Below are 25,194 nucleotides of genomic sequence, written 5' to 3'. Positions count from 1 at the left end.
CCTTGTTAAATATTCTGGGCCCAGTTGTGATGGAGTTGGGCTCAGTCCACAGCTCATTCACTGCGCGATTCGATTGGGCGATGTTGTCCAAGGGATGCCTCGTGCTGCTTATCGGATATAACTCTGTCCCCCATTTTAGCAAAGGCCTGAGCTATAAAATAAGGGAAGACAGGTGGGGTGGGGTGTAAGAATAAATGTGTTTATTAATTACCAATGGCCACGACCAAAGCAGAGGGAAGATGGAGAACGGGAACTGCAGCATGACTCACGAACATCATCAATCATCAATGTGCTTTGAGAAGCGACGGTGCACTGAAGATACGGGAAGGGGAGAGTCTCCGCTGGAGATGTGATTGGACTATAATAAATCCCCTACGTGGCCTACACCTTACGAGGTGGGGACCAAGTCAGGCCATCCATTTTTCTCTCTCTCCCTCTCAATGTTTATGATATGTGATCCCTGAGGAGAGAAACCATATGAGGGGTCAATAAGGATATTTCCCCCTCAAGGTGGGGAGTTTGTAAGAATAAAAGTGTTTATTAATGATAAACTTGATTCTGTGTATGTATAAATGTTAAAAGTGTAGGTTATACGGAAAGGCCTGTTTGTGTTGAAACAAAATGAAAGCCCACAGTTTGCCAGCATGGGCTGAGTTTTGAAAGAAACAAAATGGAAGCCCACAGAGCTGCCGCATGGGTTTTGTGTGTTGGAAAGCCATTTAAATTAATCAGGAGATGGCTGAGCCAGGCCAGACAGCCACATGTGTGAGGAGAGCCAATAAGGAACTGCCCTGGAACCAAGGTCCAGCCGTGAGGCTTTCGGAGGGACAATGGTTTGAGAGGTTTAAAAGAACTCAGCCAAAGACTTTTCTCTCCTGAACCAGCCAGCCAAAGGGAAGTAACGTCTATCACTCTTCTTTATAACCTCATTGTATCTGTTGTAACTAAGGTGGATATGCAATAGTATGTGTTTTTTTTAATAAACTGTTCCGATTGTTTTAGAAGAATTGTCTCACTGTCAACTTTAATGCCAGAGATTTAGAAATCTTACAGGGGGTCACGTGACCTATTCCTCTACAACTGTTACCAAAAAAGTAATATCCAAGTCATGTTTTAATTCTTAATTCAAGATCAGGGCTGATTCTGCAGGCCTCAAAGAGCTGACAATGTGTATGTGGGAGTCCTGGTCATGGAATCCGAGTGCAATTCAACTCAATAGTGAAGACATTTCAAATATTTACTTGTAATACAGAGTGCAAATCCAATCGAGGGGTTTGGGGTCTTTATATAAAAAATGATAGCTACCCGGGATTGAGTTACAGGCTGGAATCTAATTGGTTCGGGGCAGTTTAGAAATAGAATAACAGATACCCGGATGTGAGTTATAGGCTGGAATCTAATCAAGGAGTTTGGGGGGCTTTATATATATAATAATTGATACCTGGGAGTCAGTTACAGACTGTAATCTGATATATATATATATATATATATATATATATTCGAGAATGGAAGGTAAATCATTTTCAAGTCATAATTGTTCACGTGTCCAGTTTCCCCTGGGTTAGAGGGAGTGGGGGTGGGGGGTGAAATCAGCCAGGGGTCCTGCTCCTGATCACTGTCCAGTGTCCCCTGGGTTACAGAGAGAGGAAATCAGCCAGGGTTCCTGCTCCTGATCACTGCCCAGTGACCCCCGGGTTAGAGACAGAGGGAAATCAGCCAGAGCTGCAGGGATGGAGCGAATGAACCTGGTCAGTGTGATATTCGCCCTTAGTGTGCATCACCCCTCCTTCAATTCTTTCCACACCTGCACTGCACACACAGTCAGCCTCCAGTAGGAGTCACTGGGGGTTAAAATGCTCACTGCCAGAAGGATCATTACAATGTAATGTCGGAGAATCAATCTTTGGGACCTTCGCTCCCCCGGCTGTGTGAGAAAACCACAGGACAGGTGCACAGGGGTGAGTGGACTTGTTTTCTTCAAACCGCTGGACTCAGACTGTCTTTCTCCATCTGTTAAAGGGAAATCGAGTGCCTTGTACATCTTCAAATAAAATATATTTTATTCTGTGTCTAATTTCCTAATATGTCGCATTCATCCAGGGGTAGGTACAACACGGGACAGATACAGTGTAGAGCTGCCATTACATTACCCTGAAAGTGTGTCCCCATTTTATAGCCCATGTCAGCATCGAGCATTCCCAGGGCAGGTACAGCATGGGTTAGACACAGTGTAGCACTCCATCTACATTACCCCGACAGTGTGTTCCCACTTTATACCCAGTGTCAGCATCAAGCACTCACTTTATACTCGGCGTCAGCATCGAGCACTCCCCAGGCAGGTACAACACAGGTTAGATACAGTGTTAGAGCTCCCTCTACATTACTCTGACATTATATTCCTACTTTATACCCAGTGTCATAGAGGGTGAGGGGACGGTGTCAGCCAGGAATCAATTTCCTGCACACTGTATGTTTGCATGTGTGTATGTAGAATTCACAGTGCAGAAACAGGCCATTTGACCCAACAGGTCCATGCCGGTGTTTATGCTCCACACAAGCCTCCTAGCACCCACGGTGTGAGGCAAAATGGGGTGGTATTGTGATAGCGAGTTCCACATTCGCACCACACTCTAAGAGTGTGTGTGCATATATTTATGAGTGCAAGTATTTGTATGTGATTGCATGTGCATTTGTGTGCATCAGTGTGTGTGTGTTTTTGTGTGTCTGTGCATTTGTGTGTGTCCGTGTGGGTCTGTATTTGTATGTGAGCATGTGTGTTTGGATGTGTATTTGTGGGTGTGTGTATGTGTGTGTATTTGTGCGAAGGAGCAGCAAGAATTCATAGAGAGATGTGATCGGGGCCCAGGAGAGGTGTGAGTTCAGGGCCCAGAAGAGGCGAGGGCCCTGGGGCAAGCACGGGCCAGCCCATACTGTGATATGTGTGCGCACTGGGTCCGTGCAGCAGAGCCCGTCTCCAATCGTCTTGGTTAATCCTTGCGACCGGACCAAGATCTAGCTCTGTCAAGCCCGCGTGGTGGCCGGTGTGCAACGGCCACCACACATAAAAAAAATCCACGCACAGGCATCTTCCACCTTTCAATATGTAGTTTGGAACTGGAATGTCAGGTCCTTCATTGAAACACCTGTGAACTTATCCCTTTTTGGTGTGGAAGCAAGTCATCCTCGATACGAGGGACCGTCTTAGAAGAAGATTTGTGTGTGTGTGTGTGTGTGTGTGTGTGTGTGTATTTGTGTGTGTCTGTGTGTGTGTGTATTTGTATGTGAGTGTGTGTGTTTGGTTGTGTATTTGTGTGTGTGTGTCTGTGTATTTGTGTGTGCCTGTGTGAGTGTGTATGTGAGTGTGTGTGTTTGGGTGTGTATTTGTGTGTGTGTGTCTGTGTATTTGTGTGTGCCTGTGTGAGTGTGTATGTGAGTGTGTGTGAGTATGTGTATTTTTGTGTGTGTCTATGTGTATTTGTGTGTGTGTGTGTGTGTATTTGTGTGTGCCTGTGTGAGTGTGTATGTGTGTGTGTGTGTTTGGGTGTGTATTTGTGTGTGAGTATGTGTATTTTTGTGTGTGTCTATGTGTATTTGTGTGTGTGTGTGTGTGTATTTGTGTGTGTCTGTGTGTGTGTGTATTTGTATGTGAGTGTGTGTGTTTGGTTGTGTATTTGTGTGTGTGTGTCTGTGTATTTGTGTGTGCCTGTGTGAGTGTGTATGTGAGTGTGTGTGTTTGGGTGTGTATTTGTGTGTGAGTATGTGTATTTTTGTGTGTGTCTATGTGTATTTGTGTGTGTGTGTGTGTGTATTTGTGTGTGTGTGTCTGTGTATTTGTGTGTGCCTGTGTGAGTGTGTATGTGAGTGTGTGTGTTTGGGTGTGTATTTGTGTGTGAGTATGTGTATTTTTGTGTGTGTCTATGTGTATTTTTGTGTGTGTGTGTGTGTGTATTTGTGTGTGTATGTGTGCCACCATCCTCCGTCTGCTTCATGATGACATGCAAGCCATGATCCTTACCAATGGATCCACCACAGACCCAATACAAGTGCAGACCAGGGTCAAGCAAGGTTATGCCATTACACCAACGCTCTTTTCAATCTTTCTTGCTGCATTATTTCATCTCACTTTTAACAAGCTCTCTGCCAGAGTGGAGCTAATCTACAGGATGAATGGGAAATTGTTCAATCTCTGGCACCTCCAGTTCAGAACCAAGGTTGTTCCAACCTCTGCCATTGAATTACAGTATGCAGACAACGCTTGCATTTGTGCACACTCGGAGGCCGAACACCAAACTGTTATGTCTTGAATAAAGAGTCAGACTAGATACTGCAAGCTCAAAGTAAGTGTGACCATAGTCCTTTATTACAGATCTCAGAGTGCCTCTCCAGCCTGTGAGGCCTCCTTATATACAGGTGCTCCCAAGGGATTGTGGAATCCCTTGGGACTCCAGGGGATAAGCCCTTTGGTGGTTAGATATGGTATTTACAGGTTTACATACATAACAACACTCCCCCCGCAAAGTCAATAGTGTAACTATTTACAATGTGAGTCGATCTGGGGCCTTCCTTTCCCTGGTTGATCGTCTTGGTGCAAATGCTGGTGTTGGTGAGTCATTTGTTGGGCCTTTGCTGGGCTGCTGCGTAGCTGGCCTTGCTGGACTGCTGGGGGTGGTGAGTCTTGCTAGGCTGCTGCAGGTAATGGGTTCTGCTTCATGGTCAACCGCTGGTCGGTTGCCACTTGTGTGTAAGTTGGAGGGTCGAAAAAGGTAGAGTCTATTGTGGGTTGTTCTGGATAGTCCGTAAATCTGAGTTTGGTTTGGTCCAAGTGTTTTCTACAGCTGAGTTCATTCATGAGTTTGACCACAAACACCCTACTCCCCTCTTTGGCCAAAGCAGTGGCAGCAAGCCACTTGGGACCTTGTCCATAGTTCAACACAAATACAGGATCATTTACTTCAATTTCGCGTGACACATTTGCATGATCATGATATGTATTCTGTTGAAGCCGCCTGCTCTCTACCTTTTTTTGTGTAGATTAGGGTGGACTAACGAGAGCCTTGTCTTAAGTGCCCTTTTCATGAGCAGTTCAGCGGGAGGGACCCCAGTGAGCAAGTGGGGTCTTGTGCGGTAACTAAACAGGACTCGTGATAAGTGAGTCTGCAATGAGCCTTCAGTTACTCTTTTCAAGCTCTGCTTGATTGTTTGAACTGCTTGTTCTGCCTGACCGTTGGACGCTGGCTTAAACAGGGCAGACGTGACATGTTTGATCCCATTGCACGTCATGAACTCCTTGAACTCGGCACTGATAAAGCACGGCCCATTGTTACTTACAAGGACATCAGGCAGGCCGTGCGTGACAAACATGGCCTGTAGGCTTTCAATGGTGGCAACGGATGTGCTTGCCGACATTATCACACATTCAATCCATTTGGAGTATGCATCTGCAACCACTAAAAACATTTTTCCCAAGAATGGGCCTGCATAGTCGACATGGACCCTAGACCACGGTTTGGAGGGCCAGGACCATAAACTTAGTGGCGCCTCCCTAGGTGCATTGCTTAACTGTGAACATGTATTACATTTGTGCACATAGGGCTCTAAGTCTGCATCGATACTGGGCCACCACACATGGGATCTAGCTATCGCTTTCATCATTACAATGCCTGGGTGGGTATTGTGGAGATCACTAATGAAAGTGTCCCTGCCCTTTTTTGGCACAACTGCCCAATTACCCCATAGGAGGCAGTCTGCCTGTATAGACATTTCATCTTTGCGTCGCTGGTACGGCTTTATTTCTTCCTGCATCTCTAATGGGACACTAGACCAACTCCCATGGAACACACAGTTTTTTACTAAGGACAGTAAGGGGTCCTGGCTCATCCAGGTTCTAATCTGTCGGGCGGTAACAGGTGATTGCTCACTCTCGGATGCTTCCATTACCATAACTAAATCTGCGGGCTGTACCATCTCCACCCCAGTGGTGGGCAATGGCAGCCTACTGAGAGCATCGGCACAGTTTTCTGTGCCTGGCCTGTGGCGGATGGCGTAGTTGTATGCGGACAACGTGAGCGCCCATCTCTGGATGCGGGCCGATGCATTCGTATTTATCCCCTTATTATAAGCAGCTTATGGTTGGTTTCCAATTCAAATTTGAAGCCGAACAGATACTGATGCATTATCTTTACCCCGTAAACACACGCTAACGCTTCTTTTTCGGTCATACTGTGGGCCCTCTCGGCCTTAGACAGACTTCTGGATGCATAAGCAACCGGTCGCAATTTCCCAAATTCATTAGCTTGTTGCAATACACACCCGACCCTTTAGGGCGACGCATCACATGCTAGTACCAAACGTTTACATGGATCGTACAACACAAGCAATTTGTTTGAACATAACAGCTTCCGAGTTTTCTCAAAGGCATTTTCTTGGCGTTTACCCCATACCCATTCATCTCCTTTACACAGTAAAGAGTGCAGGGGTTCTAACAATGTGCTAAGACCTGGTAAGAAGTTACCAAAATAGTTCAGGAGTCCTAGAAACGACCGCAGATCTGTCACATTCTGTGGTCTCGGTGCGTTCTCGATTGCCTCCGCCTTCGAATCGGTGGGCCTGATGCCGTCCGCCGCGATTCTCCTCCCCAGAAACTCCACTTCAGGCACCAGGAAACGCACTTCGAGCATTTTAGCCTGAACCCCACATGATTAAGCCGACTAAGAACCTCCTCCAGGTTCTGCAGGTGCTCGACGATGTCCCGACCTGTAACCAAGGTGTAGTCCTGGAAGACCACGGTGCGCGGGACCGACTTCAGCAAGCTTACCATGATCCTCTGGAATATTGCCGTGGTCGATCGAATCCCAAACGGGCATCTGTTGTAAATGAAGAGAACTTTGTGCGTGTTGATGCAGGTGAGGCCTTTCGAGGATTCCTCCATCTCCTGCATCATGTAGGCCGAGGTCAAGTCCAGCTTCGTGAACGTTTTCTCTCCCGCCAGCGTCGCAAATAGGTCGTCTGCCTTTGGTAGCATGTATTGATCCTGCAGCGAGAAACGATTGATAGTTACTTTGTAATCACCACAGATTCTGACAGTGTCTTGTCCCTTGAGGACTGGAACAATCGGATTGGTCCACTCATTGAATTCGATCAGCGAAATGATGGCCTCTCGTTGCAGCCTGTCCAGCTCGATCTCCACCCTCTCTCTCATCATGTAAGGTACCGCTCTCGCCTTGTGATGGATGGGTCACACCCCCGGAATCAAATGGATCTGCACTTTTGCTCCTTGGAACTTCCCGATGCCTGGTTTGAACAGTGAGGGGAACTTGCTTAGGACCTGGGCACATGAGGTATTATCGATGAACAAAAGTGCTCGGACGTCGTCCCAGTTCCAGCGTATCTTTCCCAGCTAGCTCCTGCAAACAGTGTGGGGCCATCGCCCGGTACCACTCCAGCTTGTGCACCGCTCCATGACCTTTACGGCAGCACTGCCAATTACGGGAATCAGTTGCTTTGTGTACATTCTAAGTTTGGTATGAATGGGAGTCAGGACTGGCCTGGAAGCCTTGCTGCACCACAATTTATCGAAAGTCTTTTTGCTCATTATAGACTGGCTTGTGCCTGTGTCCAGCTCCATGGACATCAGGAGCCCATTTAATTCAACCTTCAGCATTATCGGGGGACACTTTGTGGTAAATGTGTGCACCTCATATACCTCTGCCTCCTCGGTCTGAGGCTCTGGTTCTTCATGATCCACCGTGGATCTGTCCTCCTCTGCAACATGGTGGTTTGCAGGATTAGCAGGGTTTGCAGCTCACCTGCACATAGAAACATAGAAACATAGAAAATAGGTGCAGGAGTAGGCCATTCGGCCCTTCTAGCCTGCACCGCCATTCAATGAGTTCATGGCTGAACATTCAACTTCAGTACCCCATTCCTGCTTTCTCGCCATACCCCTTGATCCCCCTAGTAGTAAGGACCTCATCTAACTCCTTTTTGAATATATTTAGTGAATTGGCCTCAACAACTTTCTGTGGTAGAGAATTCCACAGGTTCACCACTCTCTGGGTGAAGAAGTTCCTCCGCATCTCGGTCCTAAATGGCTTACCCCTTATCCTTAGACTGTGACCCCTGGTTCTGGACTTCCCCAACATTGGGAACATTCTTCCTGCATCTAACCTGTCTAACCCCGTCAGAATTTTATATGTTTCTATGAGGTCCCCTCTCATTCTTCTGAACTCCAGTGAATACAAGCCCAGTTGATCCAGTCTTTCTTGATAGGTCAGTCCCGCCATCCCGGGAATCAGTCTGGTGAACCTTCGCTGCACTCCCTCAATAGCAAGAATGTCCTTCCTCAGGTTAGGAGACCAAAACTGTACACAATACTCCAGGTGTGGCCTCACCAATGCCCTGTACAACTGTAGCAACACCTCCCTGCCCCTGTACTCAAATCCCCTTGCTATGAAGGCCAACATGCCATTTGCTTTCTTAACCGCCTGCTGTACCTGCATGCCAACCTTCAATGACTGATGTACCATGACACCCAGGTCTCTTTGCACCTCCCCTTTTCCTAATCTGTCACCATTCAGATAATAGTCTGTCTCTCTGTTTTTACCACCAAAGTGGATAAGCTCACATTTATCCACATTATACTTCATCTGCCATGCATTTGCCCACTCACCTAACCTATCCAAGTCGCTCTGCAGCCTCACAGCATCCTCCTCGCAGCTCACACTGCCACCCAACTTAGTGTCATCCGCAAATTTGGAGATACTACATTTAATCCCCTCATCTAAATCATTAATGTACAGTGTAAACAGCTGGGGCCCCAGCACAGAACCTTGCGGTACCCCACTAGTCACTGCCTGCCATTCTGAAAAGTACCCATTTACTCCTACTCTTTGCTTCCTGTCTGACAACCAGTTCTCAATCCATGTCAGTACACTACCCCCAATCCCATGTGCTCTAACTTTGCACATCAATCTCTTGTGTGGGACCTTGTCGAACGCCTTCTGAAAGTCCAAATATACCACATCAACTGGTTCTCCCTTATCCACTCTACTGGAAACATCCTCAAAAAATTCCAGAAGATTTGTCAAGCATGATTTCCCTTTCACAAATCCATGCTGACTTGGACCTATCATGTCACCTCTTTCCAAATGCACTGCTATGACATCCTTAATAATTGATTCCATCATTTTACCCACTACCGATGTCAGGCTGACCGGTCTATAATTCCCTGTTTTCTCTCTCCCTCCTTTTTTAAAAAGTGGGGTTACATTGGCTACCCTCCACTCCATAGGAACTGATCCAGAGTCAATGGAATGTTGGAATGCGTTGGAGTGCCCCATTGTTCCACAGCCCTTGCAAATGTATCCTTTGAAGCGGCATGAATGGAAATGATGATCACCCCCGCAGCGCCAACAAGGTGTTAATGGCCTTGTATTCACCACCTTTGATGGCGGACTCTGAATCATCTGTGGAGTGCAGCTACGGGCGTGTAAGTCCTGCCATGTACATTTCAATTCGAAAACAACAGTACTTGCAGCAGCACTAGTGTGCTGGGAAATTTTTTTGGTATTGTCACTGGTGGAGATAAATGCCTGGGCTATCTCTATGGCTTTACTCAAGGTTGGGGTCTCTACAGTCAAAAGTTTGCGAAGTTTTACTTCATGGCCAATGCCAAGTACAAAGAAGTTCCTGAGCATATGCTCCAAGTGTCCTTCAAATTCGCAATGTCCTGCAAGGCGCCTTAGCTCGGCGACATAGCTCGCCACTTCCTGACCTTCAGTCTCTTGTCACATGGTCACACTTACTTTGAGCTTGCAGTATCTAGTCTGACTCTTTATTTAAGACATAACAACTGGCGACAAGATACAGATGACGAACCCCGCTGCAACAATGCAGAGAACTGTGGGTAACCTGGAGAAATTTTTGGATGGAGATGATTTGGAAACCTTCGTGGAGCGACTTGACTGATACCTTGCCATCAGAACACTTTCCTTCGGGTTTAGATGCTCCCGGACCAGTGTACACAACTCATCGTATGACTCGTCTGTGAGCAAGCAGTTTTTTCATGAGGCCATAAGTCGATGCCCCGCAAACGGTGAGGAGGATCGCGCTTCATTTGTGGCAGTGTTCGCTTCCCCTTCCAGCTTGTTGGCCACGAAGTATTGGTCAAGTCGCTCCATGAAGGTTTCCTAATCATCTCCCTCCGAAAATTTCTCCAATGTGCCCACAGTTCTCTGCATTGTTGCAGTGGGGTTCGTCATCTGTATCTCGTTGCCGGTTGTTATGTCTTGAATAAAGAGTCAGACTAGATACTGCAAGCTCAATGTAAGTGTGACCATAGTCCTTTATTACAGATCTCTGAGTGCCTCTCCAGTCTGTGAGGCCTCCTTATATATAGCTGCTCCCAACGGATTGTGGGATCCCTTGGGACTCCAGGGGATAAGCCTTCTGGTGGTTAGACATGGTATTTACAGGTTTACATACATAACACAAACCATCGTTGATTCTTTCACTGACGTGTACGAGAGATTGAGCCTTACATTAAATATCCGTAAGACAAAGGTTCTCTACCAACCTGCCTCTGCTACACAGCACTGACCCCACGATTATCAAGATCCATGATGGTCCTTGGACAGCATGGACCATTTTCCATACCTTGGGAGCCTTTTGTCAGTGAGGGCAGACATCAATGATGAAATCTAACACCACCTTCACCGCCAGTGCAGCCTTCGTCACCTGATGCAAAGAGTGTTGGAAGACCAAGATCTCAAACCCGGCACCAAGCTCATGGTCTACAGAGCAGTAGTGATACACCCCCTCCTATATGCTTCAAAGACATGGACAATGTATGTCATGTATCTTACATTATTATATATAACTGTATCCGAACATGCTATACATGACTGTAATAAGTTATGACCTGTAACCACCAGCATACCTTACCACCAGGGGTGCACTTGCAAGAGACAGGTATATAAAGAGAGGTCTCAGGCAAATGCAGCATTCCAGAGCTGTGAAATAAAGGTGCAGGTCCAGAGTGACCTTGACTTCACTACATGCCTCGTGTGAATCTGTACTGAGGGGACAGGACTTTACAATGTATAGTAGGCATCTCAAAGCACTGGAGAAGTACCACCAACGCTGCCTCCACAAAATTCTGCAAATCCATTGGCAGGATAGGTGTACCAACATCAGTGTTCTCTCTCAGGCCGATATTCCCAGCATCGAGACATTGATCATGCTCTATCAGCTCCAATAGACAGGCCACATTGTCCGCATGCCTGATACAAGACTCCCGAAACAAGTACTCTACTCCGATCTCCGTCATGGCAAGCGAGTTCCAGAAGGGCAGAGAAAATGCTTCAAGGACATCTTCAAAGCCTCCTTGAAAAAAGCCTCACTGACTTTTGGGAATCCCCGGCCCAAGACTGCTCAAAGTGGAGGAGAAGCATTCGGGAAGACGCCGAACACTTTGAGTCTCTTCGCCGGGAGCACGCGGAAGCCAAGTGAAAACAGCAGAAGGAGCGCATGACAAAACGAGCACGCCACCCACCCGTTGCTTCAACCACCACCTGCCCCACCTTTGGCAGAGTCTGTAGATCCCACATTTGACTCATTATTCACCTTAGAACTCATAACATTAGTGTAGAGGAAAGTCATCCTTGACCCCAGGGGACTGCCTCAGAAGAGGAAAGAAAGAAAGAAAGACTTAGATTTATATAGTGCCTTTCACAACCACCAGACAGCTCAAAGTGCTTTACAGCCAATTAAGTATTTTTGGAGTGTAGTCACTGTTGTTGTTATGTACGTTAACTGGGTTTTACCTGCCACCGGAGGGCGTGACTGTCGGAATCCTAATGGTCACTGGCAGACACGTCAAGCCGTGTATATAATGTTGGCAGCCATGTTGAATCCTCACTTTGAGAGTAAATAAACTGGAGTAAGGTCATGCCTGAACGAGCTCACCGTACTTAGCCTCGTGCAGTTATTCGATAGTTAACAATTGACGACGAGTTAAAAATATGAACTTTCGTGGAACCATGTCTGTTGGAATTTTGGAGAGATTCGTGGAAGGAGGATTTAACTGATCGCCTCGACCAGTACTTCGTACCCAACGGATTGGGAGGAACCGCTAATACTATTAAGTACAGGGCGGTTCTCCTCACCGTTTGTGGGTCGAAAATTTATGGCCTTATCAACAATCTACTCTCACCGACTCGACCAATGGATAGGACTTACGATGAATTGTGTACACTGGTTCGGAACCACTTTAAACCGACGGAAAGCATCATCATGGCGAGGTATCGTTTCTATACGCACAATCGCTCCGAGGGCCAGGACGTGGCGGAATTTGTTGCCGACCTAGACGTCTCGATGGGCCGTACAACTTCGGAGCTGCATTGTAGGAAATGCTGTGGGATTTTGTCGTGCTTGGCATTGGCCACGAGGTCATCCTTCGAAAGCTGCTGGCTGCTGAATCTCTAGAATAAGCAGGGCCATCCCAATCGCCCAGGCATGCATGTCCACGGATGAAAACTCGAAACAGATATCTTCCCAGCACCGAAACTCACTGGCAAGTACTGTGCATAAAATAATATCGTCGGCAGGTAGAGCTGCACATGGCAGTGCCGACTCGTCCGCGTGTGTACGACCTGTAACTGCTCAAAGTCCGCCATCGGGGATGAATCAAATCTCACCTTGTTGGCGTTGTGGGGGCTATAATTGTGACAATCAATGCCAATTCAAGGAATACGTGTGCAAAGACTGTGCAACAATGGGGCACCTTCAGCGAATGTGTCTGCAACCGAGCAAGAGTGCTGCGACACATCACGTGGCTAAGGATGATCGATCCAGCGTGTATCAAGCGGCACAGGCAACTCAACCCAAGGTACAGGATGAAGATGTGTATGGGATACATTCTTTTACCAAAAGTCCTCCGATAATGCTGGAAGTTAAATTAAATGGGGCTCCAGTATCCATGGAATTGGACACGGGCGCGAGTGAGTCAATAATGAGTCAGAGGGCTTTCAAAAAGCTGTGGGACACTAAGGCAAAAAGACCCAAACTGAGCCCAATCAATGCGAAGCTGCATACTTACACCAAAGAGCTCACACCAGTCACTGGCAGCGCGGCAGTAAAGGTATCATACGATGGAGCTGTGCATGATCTATCGTTGTGGATCATTCCAGGCAATGGCCCAACGCTATTCGGCAGGAGTTGGCTTGAGAAAATTAAATGGAACTGGAATGATATTAAAGCCTTTTCATCAGTGGATGACGCTTCATGTGCTCAAGTGCTGAGCAAGTTTCCCTCGTTGTTCGAACCAGGCATCGGCAACTTTATGGGAGCCAAGGTGCAGATCCACATAGGCCCGGATGCAAGAACCATCCATCACAAGGCTCGGGCGGTTCCGTACATGATGAGGGAGCAGGTCGAAATCGAACGGGACAGACTTCAACGGGAAGGAATCATATCACCAGTCGAGTTCAGCGAATGGGCCAGTCCAATTGTCCCGGTGTTGAAAGGTGATGGCATGGTCAGGATCTGCGGCGACTATGAGGTAACGATCAACTGAGTCTCGATACAGGATCAGTACCCATTACCCAAGGCTGAAGACTTGTTTGCAATGCTAGCGGGGAGGAAGTCGTTCACCAAATTGGACCTGACCTCCGCTTACATGACACAGGAGCTGGTCGAATTTTCAAAAAAACTGATGTACATCAACACGCACAAAGGACTATTTATATACCACAGATGCTGTTCGGAATTCGCTCGGCGGCAGCCATATTTCAGAGAACCATGGATAGTTTGCTGAAGTCTGTCCCGAGAACCGCTGCGTTCCAAGATGACATCCTGATCACCGGTCGCGACACCATTGAACACCTGCACAACCTAGAAGAGGTTCTACGTCATCTGAACAGAGTGGGACTCAGGCTAAAATGCTCCAAGTGCGTTTTCGTGGCACCAGAAGTCGTATTCCTGGGGAGTAAGATTGCAGCAGATGGCATCAGGCCTACAGACCCAAAGACAGAGGCCATCAAGAATGCACCAAGATGTGTGACGGAGCTGCGTTCGTTCTTGGGTCTTCTCAATTATTTCGGTAACTTTCTACCTAGTTTGAAAACATTGCTAGAGCCCTTGCCCATGTTGCTGAGGAAGGGTAATGACTGGGTTGGGGGCAAATCTCAAGACAAAGCCTTTGAGAAGGCCAGGAACCTGCTATGTTCCAATAAATTACTGGTACACTATGACCCATGTAAGCAGTTAGTGCTGGCCTGCCACGCCTCATTATATGGGGTCGGTTGTGTGCTCCAGCAAGCCAATGTATTAGGCAAACTCCAACCAATTGCATACACGTCTAGAAGTCTGTCTAAGGCTGAAAGAGCCAATAGTATGGTAGAGAAAGAGGCTTTAGCGTGTGTATATGGGGTTAGGAAAATGCACCAATACCGGTTTGGGCTTCGGTTTGAGCTTGAAACAGACCACAAGCCATTCATTTCATTGTTTTCTGAGAGCAAAGGTATAAACACCAATGCCTCATCCAGCATTCAAAGATGGGCAGTGACATTATCCGCTTATAATTATGTCATCCGCCACAGACCAGGCACTGAAAACTGTGCTGATGCGCTTAGCTGGCTACCATTGCCCACAACCGGGATGGAAATGCCGCAGTCCGCAGACTTGCTGCTGGTCATGGATGCCTTCGAGAGCAAGGGGCCACCCATCACGGCTCGCCAAATTAGGACCTGGACCAGCCAGGATCCTGTACTGTCAAGCTTAAAAGGGTGTGTCCTAAATGGAAATTGGTCTGCCATTCCCACGGAAATGCAGGATGAAATTAAGCCTTATAGCCACCGCAAAGATGAATTGTCTATTCAGCCTGTTTGTCTGTTATGGGGTAATCGTGTTGCTATGCCAAAAAAAGGCAGGGAAACTTTTGTGCGAGATTTACACAGTACCCACCCAGGCATTGTCATGATGAAGGTCATTGCCAGGTCTCACATTTGATGGCCCGGCATTGACTCAGACTTGGAGTCATGCGTGTATCAGTGCAACACTTGCATGCAACTGAGTAATACACCTGTGGAGGCTCTGCTGAGTCTGTGGTCATGGCCATCCAAACCGTGGTCAAGGATCCACATAGACTTTGCCGGCCCCTTTCTCGGCAAAATGTTTTTAGTGGTACTGACCGCGTACTCCAAATGGATTGAATGTGTAAGCATGTCATCTGGCATGTCCACAGCCATTATTAAAAGCCTCCGGGCCATGTTCGCCACCCATGGCCTACCCGACATCTTTGTCAGCGACAAAGGACCGTGTTTCACCAGTTCAGAGTTCCACGAGTTTATGACCGGTAATGGCATCAAGCATATCAGGTCTGCCCCTTTCAAACCCGCGTCTAACGGTCAAGCGGAGCGGGCTGTCCAAACCATTAAGCAGAGCCAAAAACGTGTGACTCATGGCTCCTTACAGACCCGCTTGTCCCGCATTCTGCTCAGTTACCGGACGAGACCCCACTCTCTCACCGGGATCCCTCCTGCTGAGCTGTTAATGAAGAGAGGCCTCAAAACCAGGATCCCCCTTGTACACCCAGATCTCAATGATCATGTTGAAATCAGAAGGCAACGGCAGCAATGGTACCACGATCGCCCGGCCGTATCACGTGACCTTACTGTTTATGACCCTGTGTTTGTCCTGAATTATGGTCATGGTCCAAAGTGGGTTGCTGGCACGGTTTTGACCAAGGAGGGGAACAGAGTGTTTGTAGTCAAACTGTTAAATGGCCAAATGTGCAAGTGGCACATCGACCAAACCAAACTGCGATTCACAGACAACCCAGAACAAATTGAAGATAACATCACCATCGACCAACCAACACACATCCAACCATCAATTGACCCATGTGTCATTCACGAAGATGAACCTACCATCCCCGACAGTCCTGTCAGACCGACTGCTCTGCAATGCAGCAATGGTCCCACTAACTCACCCAAGCTTGGGTTCAAACTGAGAAGATCAACCAGGGAGCGGAAGGCCCCGGACCGTCTCAACTTGTAAATACAACCTGTACCAAGGACTTTGGGGTAATGATGTTATGTATGTTAACTGGGTTTTATCTGTCACCGACTGTCGGAGTCCTAATGGTCACTGGCAGACATGTGCAAGCCGTGTATATAATGTTGGCAGCCATGTTGAATCCTCACTTTGAGAATAAATAAACTGGAGTAAGGTCATGCCTGAACTAACTCACCGTACTTAGCCTTGAGGAGTTATTCGATACTTAACAGTTGTGATGTGGGAAACGCAGCAGCCAATTTGTGCACAGCAAGCTCCCACAAACAGCAAAGTGATAATGACCAGATAATCTGCTTTTTTGTTTTGTGGATTGAGGGATAAATATTGGCCAGGACACCAGGGATAATTCCCCTGTTCTTCTTTGAAATAATGCCAAGGGATCTTTTACCATCACCTGAGAGAGCAGACGGAGCCTTGGTTTAACATCTCATCCGAAAGATGGCACCTCCGACAGTGCAGCACTCCCTCAGCACTGCATTGGAGTGTCTGCCTAGATGTTTTTTTTTTCAAGTCTCTGGAGTGGGACCTGGACCCACACAACCTTTGATTCAGAGGTGAAGAAATATGTGTGTGTCTGTGTGTTTGTGTGTCTGTGTGTTTGTGTGTATATATTTGTGTGTGTGTCTGTGTGTGTGTATTTGTGTATGTGTGTGTGTGCATGTGTATTTGTGTGTATGTCTGCATGTATTTGTATGAGTGTGTGCATGAGTATGTATATTGTATGAGGATGTGGCTTGGACCCAGTGTGATGCTGTTGGCATTTGAACTTCCTGTTAGCAGTGACCGTCTTGGTGATTGGGTATGAGCACCCACTCGGAGGCTGGCATTCAGCAGCAGCCATTAAACCATCTCCACCCATTACCCGAAGGGGTCAGCTGACTGGGATGAAGGATGAGTCACAAAACTGGGCAGGAGGCTTGTGGCAGAAGTGTTTAAAGGGGATTTAAATCAGCACTTCATTCCAAACCGTGAAGAAGAACCTTCGAAAGGTTTTTAAAATTTTGTCACAAACAAGACAGTTACAAAGCAACTGCAAGATCAGAGAATCATAGAATAGTTCTGCACAGAAGGAGGCCATGTGGCCTATCGAGTCTGCCCTGGTTCTTTGACAAAGGCATGGGTTAATCAAGGAGAGCCAGCATGGATTTTCTTAAGGCAAATGGTGTCTTACTAACTTGATTGCATTAATTGATGAGGTAACAGAGAGGGTGGATGAAGGTAATGTAGTAGATGTTGTATATATGGACTTTTGGATGAGGAACTTGAAGGGTTACGGACAAAAAGCAAGGATGTGGGGATGAAGCTGGATTGCTCTTTCTAAGAGCCAACGGACACGATGGGCTGAACGGCCTCCTTCTGCGCTGATGGTTTCTATGATTCAAATTTCAGACAGTCGTAATAGTGCAGGAGATGTATAAAGACATGCTACTACGTTAATGTTGCTATATAAACAAGGTCTTGTTTTTGTTGTTATAAACTAATCATTCTTAAAAATTGATGATATGGAACAAATTCATCTATTCTTGCACATCATTTTATCTATTTGTATGTTTTTAATTTTATTTCAATATCTTTATGAATAGTTGAAATTGTTTTTGCTTGTGCCATAATAATTATATCCACCCCATTTTTACGATACATATATCCAGACTGATGCATCCCAGCCAGATATCCCTCAGAGTTAATGATGGGGGATCCAGATGATCCATGTCCGAAATCTGTCAAATAAGTGCTGATGTTATCGGAATAAGAGCTTTGGAAACTTTCTTCAGTAAATTTGTGCACACAGGTTAATTCAGCCTGGACTCCTCTCTCTTCGTACAGCTGGTCACTGTGGGGGAAACTGCGGGCATAATTTAGGAAATTATCAAGTTGGACCTTACGATGCGCCGCTGGGATTATTGGGCAAATAGCTGTTTTTTTATTTTTACCGTCTGGGTGACCTATGATGTAAACATTACTATCATTGGGCGGTTTCACAACTGATTGAAAGAGACCCTGGGCAATTGAGATTGTTTGCAATTTAATTCAAATAAAGTATAGTCAAGTTTAGCCGAGAAGGTGACGATTCTCTTAATACGGAAACTATTTTTGTGATCATTATTCATCAGGTTTCCACCCCAATGATCAAAACTAACCCATAATTGATCGTGTGGTCGGTCACCGTCGAGAACATGGTAACAGGTCAGAAGGTATGCATCGTAAAATACAAAACAGGTTCCCCTGACCATATTGGATTCATAATATATATATCCTACAGAATATTGGCAAGCGGATATAGCCTGCGGAAATTCATTTTTAGCAAATGGGGGTATGAAGTTACATATATCATTTTGAATTGGACTGATGATTCCATTTTCATTGTTGATGCAAAGCCCAACATTTATCTTCCATTTCCACATCTTCTCTCTGTGGGGAAAGAGCACAAGTGGATTAAAAAAAGGTTGCAACACTTCACCATTAATTTTCACCAGTAATCTTCACCACACACACAATCAAACACAAACTCACATACACACACACACACACACACACACACAGACTCACATCCACACATACAAACACCCACACTCACACAAACACACAACACAATCAAACACAAACACACACTCACATACAAACGCACACAAACAAGCACCCAGACACACACAGACCCACAATAACACACAAACACACACGCACAAACACACACAGAACCAAACACACACATATACATACCCTCCCAGATTCAATGAGGAATGTAGAAGAGCATGCCAGGAGCATCATCAGGCGTACTTAAAAATGAGGTGCCAACCTGGAGAAGCTGCAACACAGGACTATATGCACGCTAAACAGCAGAAGCAGCATGCTATAGACAAGACTAAGCAATTCCACAACCAATGGATCAGATCAAAGCTCTGTAGTCCTGCCACATCCAGTCGCGAATGGTGATGGATCATTAAACAACTAATGGGAGGAGGAGGTTCCTGATTATCCCCATCCTCAATGATGATGGAGTCCAGCACGTGAGTGCAAAGGACAAAGCTGAAGCATTTGCAACCATCTTCAGCCAGAAGTGCTGAGTGGATGATCCATATCAACCTTCCCCTGAGGTCCCCACCATCACGGAAACCAGTCTTCAGCCAATTCGATTTACTCCATGTGATATCAAGAAGCAACTGAGCGCACTGGATACAGCAAAGGCTATGGGCCCTGACAACATCCTAGCTGTCGTGCTGAAGATTTGTGCTCCAGAACTAGCTGCACCCCTACCCAAACTGTTCCAGTACAGCTACAACACTGGCATCTACCCGACAATGTGGAAAACTGCCCAGGTATGTCCTGTCCACAAAAAGCAGGACAAATTCAATCCAGCCAATTGCCGCTCCATCAGTCTACTCTCCATCTTCAGCAAAGAGATGAAAGGTGTTGTCAACAGTGCTATCAAGCGGCACTTACCAATAACCTGCTCAGTTTGGGTTTCACCAGGAACGCTCGGCTCCAGACCACGTTACAGCCTTGATCCAAACATGGACAAAAGAGCTGAATTCCAGAGGTGTGGTGAGAGTGACTGCCTTTGACATCAAGGCAAAATTTGACTGATTGTGGCATCAAGAAGCCCTAATAAAATTGCAGGCAACAGAAATCAGGAGGAAAACTCTCCACTGGCTGGAGTCATACCTAGCACAAACGAAGATGGTTGTGGTTGTTGGAGATCAATCATCACAGCCCCAGGACATCGCTGCAGGAGTTCTTAAGGGCAGTGTCCTAGGTCCAACTATCTTTAGCTGCTTCATCAATGACCATCCCTCCATCATATAGTCAGAAGTGGGGATGTTCACTGATGATTGCACAGCGTTCCGTTCCATTCGTAACTCCCCAGATAATGAAGCAGTCCAGGCCTGCAGCAAGACCTGCACAACATTCAGGCTTGGGCTGAGAAGTGGGAAGTAACATTCGCGCCACAAAAGTGCCAGGCAATGGTCATCTTCAACAAGCGAGAGTCTAACCACCTCCCCAGATATTCAGCGGCATTACCATCGCTGAATCTCCCACCATCAACCTCCTGGGGGTCACCATTGACCAGAAACTTAACTGGACTAGCCACATAAATGCTGTGGCAACAAGAGCGGTTCAGAAATGGGTTTTCTGCAGCGAGTATCTCACCTCCTGACACTCCAAAGCCTTTCCACCATCTACATGGCACAAGTCAGGAGTGTGATGGAATACTCTCCACTTGCCTGGATGAATGTAGCTCCAACAACACTCAACAAGCACCATACCATCCAGGACAAAGCAGCCCGCTTGATTGGCACCCCGTCCACCACCTTCAACATTCACTCTCTCCACCACTGGCGCACCGTGGCTGCAGTGTGTACCATCTACAAGATGCACTGCAGCAACTCACCAAGGCTTCTTCGGCAGTACTTCCCAAACCCGCGATCTCTACCACTAGAAGGTCAAGGGCAGCAGGTGCATGGGAGCACCATTACCTGCAAGTTCCCCTCCAGGTTATCCACCATCCTGACTTGGAAATATATGTCCATTCCTTCATTGTTGCTGGGTCAAAACCCTGGAACTCCCTCCCTAACAGTACACTGGGAGTACCTTCACCACAAGGACTGCAACGGTTCAAGAAGGCAGCTCACCACCACTTTCTCAAGTGTAATTAGGGATGGGTAATAAATGCTGGCCTTGCCAGCGATGCCCTCATCCCTGAATGAATTTTTAAAAACCTGATTGAAGTTTTTGAAGAGGTGACTAAAGTAGTGGACAAGGGAATGTCTGAGGATATCAATTATATGGACTTCCAGAAGGCACTTGATTAAGTCCCACATAAGAGACCGCTATCTGAGGTAGAAACCCAAGGAACTGAGGGCAAATTATTGACCTGGTTAGGAAATTGGCTGAGCGACAGGAGACAGGCAGTAGGGATAATGTACTCTAACTGGAAGGATGTGACTAGTGGTGTCCTGCAAGAATCTGTTTTGGGGCCTCAACTATTCAGGGTATTTATTAATGACTTAGATGATGGCATAGAAAGTCATATATACAAATTTGCCGATGATCCAAATATAGGCAGCATTGTGGGCAGCAGTGTAAATGGAAGCAGAAAATTACAAAGGGATAGTGACACATTAAGTGTGTCATGTATGCAACCTTCATACAACTGTAACCTTCATGTAACTGTAACCTCCATGCAACCACACTGTACACTGTATATATGTCCTGGAAATGCACACCTTGACCACAGGGGGTGAGTTTGTGGGAGACACTCCTCACCTGGGCACACAGGTATTTAAAGGGAGGTCCCATGCAGGGTCATCACTTCTTGGTCCTGGGAATAAAGAAAGGTCACGCAGTGACTGTGTCTGCAGTACATGCCTTGTGTGATTCAGTAGCAAGGTGCAGGGACACCACATTTCGCGACGAGAAACGGTAATCACCGAACCACGAGGATGGCCACCGGTAGCACAGAGGAACGTTACTATATGGGTGAGGACTGGGACGACTTCATTGAGATACTCCAGCAGAGTTTCGTCACGAAGGACTGGCTGGGAGCGGCAGCGGCTGACAAGCGGAGGGCGCATCTACTGAGCAGCTGCGGACCAAAGACGTATGCGCTGATGAAAGACCTGCTCGCACCCGAGAAGCCGGCGGACAAGTACTTCGAAGAGCTCAGCCAGCTGATCAGTGAGCATTTCAAACCGGCGAGTAGTGTACACACGGCCCGGCACCGGTTCTACACATACCGGCATCGGGAGGGACAATACATCTCGGACTTCGTTGCGGACCTGCGGCGCTTGGCCAGCCTCTGTAAGTTCAAAGAGGGCATTAGTCATGCTGGGATTTTCAGGAAGCTCATAAAGATCAAGGACTTGACTTTAGAAAGGGCGGTGTTGATAGTTCAGACCTTCATGGCAGGGGAAGAGGAGACTAATTTACGCGCGCAGCTCTGGTTCCAATGTGGCGATGGACCAGGGAGTTAACATTGTGAACGCGGCTCAGGACCCCGCAGGCAGGCAAGGGCATTTTGAAACTGGCCAGGCAGCAACAGACTCTAGGGTGGGCCCGCAACAGGGACAATGGAAAGGGGGTCGGCAATTCACGCCATCTCGAGGAACAATGCGTCCCGTGATGGGACCATTAACACCCACCATCAGAGTGCTTAGAAATAACCAAAGAGACAATCAGAGAGGAATGCCTGGTAACAGTTCTTTAGTTAACAACAACCTCAGCTCATGCTGGAGGTGTGGGGGGGTAGACATACTGCGAAAAGCTGCAGGTTCCAGCAATTTATCTGCAGGAATTGCAACACCAGTGGACACTTGGCTAGAATGTGCAGAAAGGCTGTAGCGAGGCTAATCTATGAGACAGAGGAACCAGATGAGGGGTGTGCAATACAGGATGATGCTTGGGGCAAGGCCATGGATGCTGAAGTTCAGCGGGTTCATGTGGCTGACGTCCACAGCTCATATACCAAAACGCCACCCATGATGATGAAAGTTTTATTGAATGGTATCCCGGTGCACATGGAGCTGGACACAGGAGCCAGCCAGTCCCTTATGACGCCCAACAATTTGAGAGACTATGGCCACACAGAGCTAGCAGGCCCAAACTGGAACGCATTGACATGCAGCTACGGACGTACACCAAAGAGACAATCCCAGTGCTAGGCAGTGCAAACTTGGTGGTAACACATAATGGATCAGAGAACCGGCTGCCCCTCTGGATTGTCCCGGGAAACGGCCCCGCACTTTTGGGGAGGAGCTGGCTAGCCGAGATGAACTGGAAATGGGGGGATTTCATCTGTGGAGCGAAGCTCATGCTCACAGGTCCTACAGAAATTCGGGGCACGGTTTCAACCCGGTGTCAGGACTTTCAAGGGCACCAAAGCATCACCCCGGATGCCAGACCAGTGCACCACAAAGCCAGAGCGGTGCCGTATGTGATGCGTGAGAAAAGTGAATTGGACAGGCTGCTCAGAGAGGGCATAATTTTGGCAGTTGAATTCAGTGACTGGGCAAGCCCCATCATTCCTGTTCTCAAAGCGGATGTCTCGGTCAGGATTTGTGGCGATTACAAGGCCACCATCAACCGAATGACACTGCAGGACCAATACCCGCTTCCGAGAGCGGAGGATCTTTTTGCCACGCTGGCAGGTGGCAAGCTGTTCACCAAATTGGACCTCACTTCGGCCTACATGACTCAGGAACTGGCTGAAAAATCCAAGCTTCTAACGACCATCACGACGTACAAGGGGCTATTTATCTACAACAGGTGTCCGTTTGGCATTCGTTCGGCGGCCGCTATCTTTCAGAGGTACATGGAAAGCTTGCTTAAATCCATTCCTGGAACGATCGTATTCCAAGACGACATCCTAATAACAGGTCGAGACACCGAGGAACACCTCCACAACCTGGGGGAGGTGCTACGCCAACTAGACCGTTTAGGCTTGTGGTTGAAAAGGCCCAAGTGTGTGTTTTTGGCCCCAGAGGTCGAGTTTTTGGGCAGGAGGGTTGCCGCAGACGGGATCTGGCCCACCGAAGCTAAAACAGAGGCAATCCGCCGGGCACCCAGGCCCGGCAACACATCGGAGTTGCGATCATTCCTGGGACTTTTGAACTATTTTGGGAAATTTCTGCCGAACTTAAGCACATGTTGGAGCCGTTACACGTGCTCTTGCGTAAATTGTGAATGGTTTTGGGGGGACGGTCAACAATGGGCTTTCAATAGGGCGTGGAACCTGCTTTGTTCTAACAAGCTGTTGACCTTGTACGACCCCTGTAAAAAACTGGTTTTAACATGTGATGCATCATCCTATGGGGTTGGGTGCGTGTTGCAGCAGAGTAATGATGACGGCCGACTCCAACCGGTGGTTTATGCCTCCAGGTCGCTCTCCCAGGCAGAGCGTGGAAACAGCATGGTTGAAAAGGAAGCACTTGCTTGTGTTTATGGGGTGAAAAAGATGCACCAGTACCTTTTTGGTAGGCGGTTCGAGCTAGTAACGGACCACAAGCCGTTACCATCCCTGTTGTCCGACAGCAAGGCTGTCAACGCCAATGCGTCAGCTCGCATACAGCGATGGGCCCTCACACTGGCTGCATATGACTACACCATATGGCACCGGCCAGGCACCGAGAATTGTGCTGATGCGCTCAGCAGACTCCCACTGGCCACCACTGAGGGGGCGTCGGAGCAAAGCGTTGAGATGGTCATGGCCGTTGAGGCTTTTGACACCGCAGGCTCCCCTATCACAGCCCGCCAGATCAAAATCTGGACCAAAAGAGACCCCCTCGTGTCCATGATAAAGAAATGTGTTCTGACTGGGGATTGGATGCCCGCACACGGGGCGTGCCCCGAGGAGGTCAGACCGTTTCGCAGACAGATAGATGAGCTCTCCATCCAAGCTGACTGCCTGCTATGGGGCAGCCGGGTAGTCATGCCCCAGAAAGGAAGGGAAGCATTCATCAGGGAACTCCACAGCGAGCACCCTGGCATCGTGCTAATGAAGGCCATTGCCCGGTCACATGTATGGTGGCCGGGAATTGACTCAGACCTGGAACACTGGGTTCACAGGTGCACGATGTGTGCCCAGCTGGGAAATGCCCCCAGGGAGGTCCCACTCAGCCTGTGGCCCTGGCCCACCAGGCCATGGTCACGTGTTCACGTAGACTACGCGGGCCCGTTCATGGGAAAAATGTTCCTGATTGTTGTCGATGCATACCTGAAATGGATCAAGTGCATCATATTAAACTCATGCACGACATCCATCACAGTGGGGAGTCTGCGCACGGTTTTCGCGACCCACGGCTTGCCGGACATCCTGGTCAGTGACAATGGCCCGTGCTTTACCAGCCATGAATTCCAGGAGTTTATGTCGGGGAATGGCATCAAACATGCCCGGACAGCACCGTTCAAGCCGACTTCCAATGGCCAGGTGGAACATGCGGTTCAAGTGATAAAACAGAACATGCTCCGGATTCAAGGACGCTCCCTTCAGTACCGCCTATCGCGCCTCCTGCTGGCCTACAGGTTCCGCCCGCATTCGCTCACTGGAGTCCCGCCAGCAGAACTACTCATGAAACGTATGCTTAAAACGTGGCTGTCCCTCTTTCATCCAGCCCTGGCAGACATTGT

The sequence above is a fragment of the Pristiophorus japonicus genome, chromosome 9, assembly GCF_044704955.1.
Source record: "Pristiophorus japonicus isolate sPriJap1 chromosome 9, sPriJap1.hap1, whole genome shotgun sequence".
NCBI lineage: Eukaryota > Metazoa > Chordata > Chondrichthyes > Pristiophoridae > Pristiophorus > Pristiophorus japonicus.
This window is presented reverse-complemented; position numbering follows the sequence as displayed.